This window comes from Phoca vitulina, unplaced genomic scaffold (genome assembly GCF_004348235.1).
Source record: "Phoca vitulina isolate PV1807 unplaced genomic scaffold, GSC_HSeal_1.0 scaffold14, whole genome shotgun sequence".
Taxonomy (NCBI): domain Eukaryota; kingdom Metazoa; phylum Chordata; class Mammalia; order Carnivora; family Phocidae; genus Phoca; species Phoca vitulina.
This window is the reverse complement of record NW_022589717.1, coordinates 23089593-23100216: the sequence shown is the minus strand read 5'-3', so window position 1 is coordinate 23100216 and position 10624 is coordinate 23089593. Positions and strand designations below refer to the sequence as shown.

General features: G+C 40.0%; 1 protein-coding gene across 1 annotated transcript in view; it reads left to right on the top strand.

Moving 5' to 3' along the window:
* Positions 1–1845: 1845 nt before the first annotated feature.
* The window catches only part of TTC29 (tetratricopeptide repeat domain 29), a 229348-nt gene continuing 220569 nt past the window's right edge, over positions 1846–10624 (top strand). The window contains exons 1-3 of the mRNA XM_032412699.1: positions 1846–1955; positions 2599–2646; positions 10169–10252. The gene's annotated coding sequence lies outside the window, so the exon portion shown is untranslated. The remainder of the gene's footprint in view (positions 1956–2598; positions 2647–10168; positions 10253–10624) is intronic.

Sequence of the window (10624 nt, the reverse complement as noted above, 5' to 3'; positions counted from 1 at the left end):
CTCTCTCACCTCACCAATTCTAGGTGGAGGTGGGAGAGGGAGCAATGAGAAGAATTACATATGGAAGAATCAGCTTGAGGAGCCTCTAGCCATCCTGACATTCATTCAGTTAATTCGATAAACATTTTTGAACATATGCTATATACTAATCCCTGTACTATTCCAGGGAATTCAGAGAAAAATAAAACAGTCTCTGTTTTCAAAAAGCTCACAGTCTTTCAGGAGAGATTAACTCCTATAAACCAAGATCCATGCAAAGTGATAGGCATATCATAAAATTGGTCTAAGAGGAAGCTGTAGAGAGAGGGAGAGATTAATTCTGTGTGCTGAAAGGTGGGGTGCTCTAGAGTCCTGAAAGCTTTCAGAAGGCCCTGAATGTACAGATAAAGTGGCAGCTGAAGCTGGCATCCTCTGGTTGTAGGAAATAATCAGGTTCCTTTTTCGCTTAAGCCAATTTGAGGTTTTCTGTCACTTGCAAACAAAGTTCTCTAACTGAATTCCCTAGCTCTAGAAATACTATACTAAGCAAAGGAGAAAGAGAATTAGTCAAGGAACTGCCAGTGAAAAAGCAGCAAGCAGAGGAATAAATGCAAAGAGGCAAGAAGAAGCCACCTAGAAAGCCAAACTAGGGAGAGCCTCATGTAAGAAAGAAGGTGCATGGAATTCACAAACCTCTAAACAAACAAGGCAGCAAAGGCTGGAACAAAACTCACACAAGTCACAGTGGAGCTGTGTTAAGGTGATGTTTGAAAACTGGGAGCTGAATTCATGAGGCTAGAACAGGACTTACTGCTGTGGAGGATCATGTGGAGCCCAGTTATGGGTAGTCATAGTTGTCAGTTGCCTGTATGATGTAAACTTACTTGGTGGAAATAATTTCATATGTTGTTGCAGCAAATTAGATGTTGGAATGAAAAGTGTGGTTATGGTGATGTTTGTACTCCAAATAGAATCAATTTGTGGCTAATAGAACGACTGGTGTGAGCAATATTGATGGCTCGCTTTCCTACAGTGTGTGACAGTAGGCACTGAAGCCTCACTTTCCAGCACATCTGTATTTGAGAAGTAATAAGCAACAATCCTCACTCTCTTGCCCTCTATACATATGAGAGAATGGGCCAGAAAGGTCACTTCTTTGCACTTCCATGTGAAAGATGGGATGGAATGATGGGTTGAGATTAATAGGCTGACATTTAGTCAATGTAAATATAAAAACTGAGTTTCAGGTAAGAATTTTAAAAGTAATAGTAAGACAGGATGCAAGAAGATTCTATGAAAAAGATCTTGAGTTTTTAGCTCACCACAACTCAAAATTGGGTTATCCTGCTGGAGACAGGATTGGGAAAAGTATTTATGGAGGGCAGGGAAAAGATGGGTCTGACTGCAACAGAGGCTGAGGAAGAAGGAAAAGAATGACTTTTCTAGCTGCATAAAGGGGCATCAAGCCACTGGGGTCACAAAACCAAGCTGAGCACTTTTCCACCAGCCCCGTGGACAACAGGGAAATGTAGCAAAATATTAAGAATGCGGTGCCATGAAGGAAATGATTCAGGTTGGCAAACTGGAGACCCTTGGGTCAGTTGAACTAATTTCTGAAAGCGGTCTAACTTTTGAAAGCTGCCCTGTTTGAAAAGCTTTCTAGGTCTGGAGCCGCACTCAGCCCTCAGTAGGCTCCGCTCCCGCTAGGCTCCGCTCCCGCTAGACTCCGCCCCCGTGCCCGAGGAATCTAGAGCTGTCCCAATCCCGAGCCCCGGTTTAGTCTAGCCCCGCCCCTCCTGGCCTGCCCCGCCCCCTCAGTAACCCGGACGACGCTCCCGCGTCCCCTCTCTCGGCCCAGGTCTCCGAACCACCCCGGGAGGAGGGGGCAGCACCGGCGCCCGGCACTTTGCCACTGGTGGGGGACACACTTCGGCGGAACGGAAAACCAGAATTGTTCCACGGGCCAGTCCACCGAGGTTCGTGACGGCAGGGGCGAAGGTCGGGGCAGGACTTTCACAGTTCCTGGGAGAGGCGGGCCGTTCTTCCACGCAGTCCCGTCCGACCCGGCTGATCTGCCTCCATCAGTCTGTAGACTCCGTCCCAAGCTTCGTGAGCAGAGGCCCTCGCCGTTTACCTCAAGAAATGAATAGAAGTAGGAGCCGGGAAAGGCGCTTTTCCTGCCTCCCAGGTCACCTGACCCTCTGAGGGCAGTGGGAAAATAAACAGGCGGAGGGATAAATTATTAGCCGCGTCTAGAGTTAGGTAGGAGCAGAAAGGGAACTGCGATGCCCTTGGTTTGGGTAAAGATAACTTCATGTCTCATAAGTTGGAGAGATCAAATTGTTATCCCTAAGGTCACATTTGTATTGGAATATAACAATACATATACATAATTCGGATGTACTGGCATTTCACTGAATTAGTGATTAGTTTCTCCTGTAGGGATTACAGTTTGGACTTTAAAAAAAAAGTACATTTAAACGCATACTAGGTACTTGGTATTATTTGTATGAAGGAATCTTATTTCACAGTTTGGGACAGGAAGAGGAGTTATTCTACTAACTAATTTTTAACTTTTTTCTTCTCTCCTTTGCTACTATTATTATTACTGATCTTCAGGCTGAAGTCCATAAGCCTTGGAGAGACCTTCAGCAGTAATCTCCAAAAGTAAGTCAAACGAACCAGGGCCTGCCTTCAATACTTTTCCTGCTTTATATTTTGATTTAACCATCAATAAATGTCAGTTAGTAGGAAATGTATGATTTCTATTTATTTTATTTAACAACCTATCTAATTACCTACCACTGTGTGCTCAAATGGTCTAAAAATTATGATTCAAGGGATAAACGTTTAGCAACTCTTTAAACTTTTTTATGTGATTTTTTTTTTACTCTTTTCAGGACCATAATTATGGATATTTCTTCTGTAGTTTTCTTTAATCTACCATAGTAAAAGAGCTTATGGTGATAATGTGAACAGTTCTAATTCTTATAAATGATTTTGTTGGTGATAGTAAAGTCGTTTATTTTGAGCTCTCTTGATGACAAATAATAAATTTGTTCCTGTGGTTTATTGGCTTTCTCACATCCCACAGTGATTGAATTCTAGAGATAGTAGTCAGCCTCGGACATAGTCACTCCCCTAGTAGCCTCTGTCTACACAGTGCTAGGCCTACCCCTTCCTCTGTGTTTCCTGATGAGGGCATCTCTGAGGATAGTGGGCGGGAGGATTACTCTTTGAAGAATTTTACTTGGGGGCCAGAAATTTAAACTCTCACCATGGGACACATTCAGCCTGACCCAGCACTCTTAAACCTTTCATCCTGTATTTCTCCATTCTCATTTGTCTTTGCATGTGGGGGCCAAACCGTGATACAAGAGCCAACCAGCAGATCAAAGAATCCACCAAATCTCTCCTGAATACCAACAGTGGAATGGCTTCAGGCAGCCTTTTGATCTTCCGCTCCGCATTCTTGGTGGCACGTGTGGCTCCGCCCACTTGCTGGTACTGGGGGAGCTGCGTCTGGGTCCTCACAGACTGCTCCCCCCTCAGCTCCCAGGGCCAAGCTGGTTTTGGTACCAGCCAGAGAGGTGCCTCTCATTTTCTATCTCCACTCACCTGGCTCTGAACCCTTCTCCTCCTTCAGTAGCACCCATCTTGTGTGATTTCCTCTGTGGTCTTGAGCCAGGAGAACCCTGATGCAGCGCCATTGTTGAGGATGTGTTCCATTTCTGCTTCAGGCCTAGGACAGTCACCCCAAAGCATTAATCCCATTTCCCACGTTGGAGCTCACCTAGGAGCTGGGAACACTGCCTGGCCGACACCAGGGAAGTGATACAACTCATATTAACAAAGAGCAAAAGGCTTTCTTTACAGGTATAATTGAAGCCTAAAATGACAGGACCCTAAGCATGCTTGCCTTTTTTCTCACCTATTTTCCTCTTGGCTGCTTCTATATGCTAGAATGCACCAACTTCCTACTTAAAGAAAATTCAGCATAAATAAGAGATGGTGATTACTTAGATTAAAAATAATAATTTGTTGCAAGATCCCTTTAAATATTTGATGCATTTCAAATATTATGTGCCATAAAGTTCAGTTCACACATTACCTATTGTGTAAAAACAAAATACCTTTAGGTCGCCATGTATCAGTTGTGAAAGACAAAATCCCTTTTCCCAGCAGGCATAAGCAAGGTAGGATGTGTGGTTTAAAGCAGGGAGGGAGCCTGCTCAACTTCTACCCTAACTCTGAGCTTAAACTTTCCAACATAGATTGGTTGAGAGCTATTTATTCCAACATTCAGTTAATAACTTTTTTTCCACTTTATCATTCAGTTCTGACCACCCCCCATTCGGAGATTGTGCCTTGAGGCTTGCCAGCAGGGCTTGCAATACTTACATTAAACTAAATTTAAGAGTAAAGGTGCTCCTGCTGCTAATGTTCTCAGATCAGAGGAGAGCAAAATGAAGGAACTGGCAGCTGAAACTTTAATGGTAGGAAACGACTCAGATATTGAAAAAAAATCACAGTTCATGTGTGTGACAAAGAAGACATGTTCCTCTCCATGTATAACATTTGCATTTGATTTCATTAGATGCTTATATTTTCTAGCAAAAATTGTCTAACCCAAGTTAACATCAAAAAGCATACATTTTACATCACAAAGCGGTAGCCCAACTTGTGGGGGTGCTTTTACACACCTTGTTGGCTGGATCGAGCTCTGGGGTTTGGTCCCTCTTTCTGTCTACAAGCAGCTCTGTCCTTCTAGTACTTAGAGAAATTACAAATACTGTGTCCTCATTTTGAAGCTCCTTGGTAAACCTTTCAAGGGCCCTTGTAATTATGTAGAAATCACCTCTGCCACAATGCCCTTGGTAAGCAAAGTGGGGCTCTCCCAACAGTCTTAATTTATAGAGGATGAAATGTGCCAACTGAAGCAAACATAGTCATTGTTTTCTTTCATCCGTTTAGAAATCCAGTAGGAATAGACAGATGAGGTTAAGAACTGAGATGGCCCAGATTTACTCTGTAACATCAGAGGACTCTGGAACATAGACTCTTTATACCTTCTCTGAAATAGGCTCATGGGAGGTGGGTTTGGGAGAGCCTTTGGTATCCTTTCAAGCCTGTATGTGAGATCTATCTTTATGTTTCTGTAACGTCTTACCATGTGTTCTGCATAAAGTTGTCATTTAGTAGTTCTGGTTTCCAGGTAACTCAACTAGTTAATATGACATCTGATTAGAAAAATAGATTTTTTTTTTTTTAAGTTACAAAAGAAGTCACTATATTATGAAGTTACAAAGTAGGAGAGGACTAACATTTGCTGTTCAGACAGTGTGCTTTAAAGCTATAACTATATAAAAGTAAGTGGACATTGTTTCATGGATCATATCATGCCCTGATAATCTGGGTAATATTAGGATTCCATGGTGTGTAAAACATGACACTGATCTGCATTAGCATTTTCTCTTTAATTATGTAAAAAAATATTTTCATAATAATCTTTTATTTGGAAACACAAGACGGCCTGTTTCTACGCTGGATTTCGAAAGGTTTTCCCCTGAGTCTTATTGTTCTTCCACCCCCCTCCGTCATGGCCTGGTAGAGGAATATGGTACCTTGGCTGTCCATAGCTGGCTCAGCCTCAGGTCTGAGCACATCTGTCCACCTCCACCTCCACCTCTATCTAAGCAACCATCCTCTTTCACTCAGATTTCATAACAACCTCCCAGCTGGCCTCTCTGTTGTCTGCCCTCCTTCCCCTACAGTCTAAGCTCAAAAGAGAAACCAGGGTGAACTTGTCAAGGCGCAAGTTAGGTCATGTCACTCCCATGCTCAAAATCCTCCAGTGGATTCTTAACTTTATCAGAGTAAAAATCAGTTTTTACAGTTATCTTCAAGACCCTACACCACTGGAATACTCCCAAATTTTTCTTTAACTTCTTTGACTTTATCTCATTCTGCTCTTATTTATGCCTTCACTACTGGTGAGCATTTGGGTAATTTTATTTTTTACTGTAGATCTTATCATCATCTGACATTGTATATATTTTGCATATTTGTGTGTTATCTGTCTTTCCCCCACATCCAACCCTGTAATGTAAATTTTCTTTTTTTTTTTTTTTTTTAAAGATTTTATTTATTTGAGAGAGAGAGAATGAGAGAGAGCGAGCACATGAGAGGGGGGAGGGTCAGAGGGAGAAGCAGACTCCCTGCCGAGCAGGGAGCCCGATGCGGGACTCGATCCAGGGACTCCAGGATCATGACCTGAGCCGAAGGCAGTCGCTTAACCAACTGAGCCACCCAGGCGCCCCTGTAATGTAAATTTTCTGAGATCAGAGATTGTCATCTTTTTGTTCACTGCTGTATCTTCAGCACCTAGACCAGGACCTGGCACCAAGTAGTATTTCAATAAATATCTGTTAAATATATTCAAGGCCCAGGTTGATAATGCTTTGCCCTGAGTCACACAGGTAGTAAACATTGGAAGTAAGTGATTTAAAACCTAAAATAAACCTTTCAATTGCTTGGTGAGGCTAAGGGTAGAGGTCAAACCTGGTGGACATGGTGGTGGAATCAAGAGACTCTGGCCTTTTTGATGCCTCTCTAACAGTAGAAGTGTTCTTTCTTTTGTATCTGAAAGCCCTTGCAGCATGTGACAGACATGTCCACACTTCTTCCTATTTAAGGTAAATTTTAGATAATTTTATTTTATTTTTATTTTTTAAAAGATTTTATTTATTTATCTGAGAGAGTAAGAGAGAGAGCAGGAACAGAGGGGAAGAGCAGAGGCAGTGGGAGAAGCAGACTTCCCACAGAGGAGGGAGCCCGACGTGGGGCTCGATCCCAGGACCCCAGGACCATGATCCGAGCTGAAGGCAGATGCTTAACCAACTCCCCTAGATAATTTGATTTTATAGACCCACCTTCATTATTGCACAGTTACCTTCCCCAATGTGACACATTGCATTTCCTCAAGATGGCCACAACAATATCCCCCATCCCATATTCTCTTCATACAATGTGAAGTTGATGCTCTCCCATCAGTAGGTGAATCAATGTTCATTAGCCTTGACTATGAACAGATTTTCTATCACAGTAGAAGGGATGCTATGTGACTTCCAGGACTAGACTCTGAAAGTGGATATAGTTTCCACCTGGCTTTTCTTTGGCATATTTGCCTTTGGAGCACTGAGCTGCCACATGAGAAAGCTGAGGCTGCCATGCTGTGAGGAAGCCCAAGCCATATGGGTAGCCACATGTAATGTTCTAGCAAACAGCCCAGTTAAGTTCCCAGCTAATAGTATTGACTATCAGATATATGAGATAAAACACTTACAGATGATTCCTGGCCCCCCCACCATTGAGTTACCCCCAATCTTCTGAGTCTTCCCAGAAGAGGCTCAGTCATCATGGTATAGGGAAAAGCCATCCTCTTGTACCCTGTTCTAATTCCTGACCCGCAAAAAGTGTGAAAGATAATAAAATGATTGTTGTTTTAAACAATCTTTTCTGGACCTCTATATTTTGAAGTGATTTGTTACACTATGGTAGCTCTGTGTCTCTTGGGGCAGCTGTCTGCTTGTTGAGAATCAGTCTCAGCATCCATCACTTCTAAGGAAAAGCCTTTATTTGTGAGGAAGAAAGTTTTTAGAAAATAGCAAAGTATGAGCAATTTTCAATTATTGATTGTAACAGGAAAGCAAAGCATGAGCATTTGAAGTCCAAAGCTGTCCTAATAATGTTCACTCTTTAATTGCAACCATGTCCGTTAACAAAATTCATACCAAAGCTCCTGATCATCTGAATCTTCAATTCATTTATCAGATTTTCTCCTTATCCATTTGGTGGTAGAGATGCAGACAAGTAATAAATTGGCCAAAAGGCAGATGGTAGAAGAAAGTAACAAGAAGCAACATGCAGAATCCACTCACTGAGTATCATTCCTGAATAATAGAGCTATAGCTCTATACACAGAGGTATTCTCAGCTCAGATGACAGACTGTGGATCTCTAATAATGTCTTAAGGGTTCTTTGAAAAATTCATTCTTTAAAATACTGTTTCTATTTTTTTTTTTTTTTTTTTTTGTAGTCTAGAATGACCACCCTGCCCCCACTGCCCATGGCACGCTCAAAGCTTACATCTTTAGCCAGACAGAAGCTGCCATGTTCCCCCGGCACAATTCCAAGGTACGTGACCCTGGTTTTCATTTCTTTTCCTACAGAATGAATTTCTTGCAGTAAGAAATGTCAATAGCATATCTCAGAAAACAAAATTGTTCAAAGACAAGAGTATATTGTTATATTCAGAATATTCAAATTTGCTATTTCCAAAGGATCAATGAACCTCATTCAGACATAAAGAATTTATTTATTTAGCAAGCTAGTACTCATTTGATTGTTTTATTACCTATTCTAATTATATCATGGTCCTATAAAACTTTGGAGATATATTTCCTTTTAAAAACATTAGTGGAGAATTGAAAGCAGAGGCTTTAGAAATGAAAGGTGTACAGCTTCTAATCCACAAGGTCTAGAGTGCTGATTTCTGTTTTGGAGGAAGGAGGACACGGTCTCACTACTAGGGTAAGTTGGCAGGCCAGGTTTAGGTACTGAAATGATCCTGGGGCTAAAAGTGCATCATCACTCCACTGCTACACTAAACAGCTGCCGAGGTCCTGGAGTTGCCACCCGGAAACTATAGAAGAGAACAATGTATTTTGTCATAAGTATTAATGAGGATTGTTTTACTTAGAAATTGCCATTTAAGGGGCGCCTGGGTGGCTCAGATGGTTAAGCGTCTGCCTCCGGCTCAGGTCATGATCTCAGGGTCCTGGAATCGAGTCCCGCATCGGGCTCCCTGCTCCTTGGGAGACTGCTTCTCCCTCTGCCTTTCTCTCTCGCTGTGTCTCTCATGAATGAATAAATAAAATCTTAAAAAAAAAAAAAAGAAATTGCCATTTATGGTTTTATTGAGTTATAGTGATGCATATATTATTTATTGATATAAATAATTTGCATATGTAGGTTTATTTTCTTTATATACAAAATTTTCACTTCAGACAAGGCATAATGATCAAAGTATTATGAGACTATTTTGTTTTGAGAAGGATCATACTTTATTCTTAGTATTTCTGGGAAAGACCAAAGTCCCTGGACCAAAATAAATGCATACAGTTAAAGCAACATGGAAGTTCCCTTATAACAGTAAATCAAAGTTTCTTCTCAAAAAATTTGAAAAACATTTTTTAATACATGCATAATTCAGGATATACAAATATTCTTATTTTCAATTTTACTTTTGAATAATGTGGAGTATTTACAAAGTCTGAAAAACTTGTTCTTTCTGCCTTTTATAATGGTTGAGATTCCATTTTCTTTTCAACACCAGCAAAAATGCAGCCCAGTCTCACATCCCTAAAATAAGATGGATTTTAAAGAACACTATTTCTTATATTAATTTTATGGAAAAAAACCACTTTTTTCATAACCATTTAAGACAAAGTTTTATATCAAGATTTTCCATTAGTTTCTGAATAAAAACAGATGCTTGTTTAGTCCCATACTCCCATTGTTAGAAGATGTTAGTGGTATGCTTATTTTTTAAAGGTGCAAGGGAGGGTGGAGAATAAATACACTACCAGTGTAATAGATTTCTCAGTAAAGTCTTTTTAAAATCACTTTTTTAGTAATAACTTGAATTTTGTGTGTGACTAAAAAACCCACTCAAATAACATTTCAGAGCAAAATTTGGTAATGTTTGGAACAAATAAATTTTGTATGTTTGTATCAAGCAGGTGTTCTTAGTTCAAAATCCTGGGCCAAACAGAATATGACTTCTGTATTGCAAAGTTATAATGTGAAGCAACATGAGCAAAATGGAAGAGCTTATAAGCTTTGAGGAGAAAACTCCATTTTTCTGAAGAATGCTGATTATTTTAATATGTTGGTGTTTTATTTGTTTGCACACTGAGTTTAAGATTCTTCCTTACCTCTTAACATTCAAGAAAATGAAAATTTGGAAATTACTAATCAACAACCTATCTCTATAGCTATTGTAGAACATTTATTATATATGGTATTATACCTTAAATATTTCTCTTCTCCTGGTGGCATTTTATATGTTTGGGAGCTTTTCAACTTGATAAAGCAGTGCTTTATTATTTCTTTCCATTTCATTTAGGTCTCAATTGATCAAAGAAAAAGATGACATAGATCATTACCTGGAGGTGAATTTCAAAGGATTGTCAAAAGAGGAGGTTGCTGCGTAAGTATAACCTCTTAAAGGTACTTTAATATAAAGTTTGTTTCTTTTGTCTGGATTCTTTATTGAAATTTCAATTTTCCTGTGCAGTACACTTTTTCATTGGAACATGGCATTTAAAAATTAAAGCTCATATTAAATAGTGATAAGTCATGTCTATTGAACTTACACATATCAAAGTCTTTAATTTTATGGCTTTCAAAATTCTCATATTTACCAAGATATTATACTATCACATTTGCAATATTTTAGTTAAGTCTGTGCCATTAATTGCTTATTGACTTCCATTTTAAGGTGTATTGCCTCCATGGGGGAGAAAAAAGCTTTTAGAGAAAGATCTTATCTTTTTTTCCTCATGATTTAAAACAAAAATTC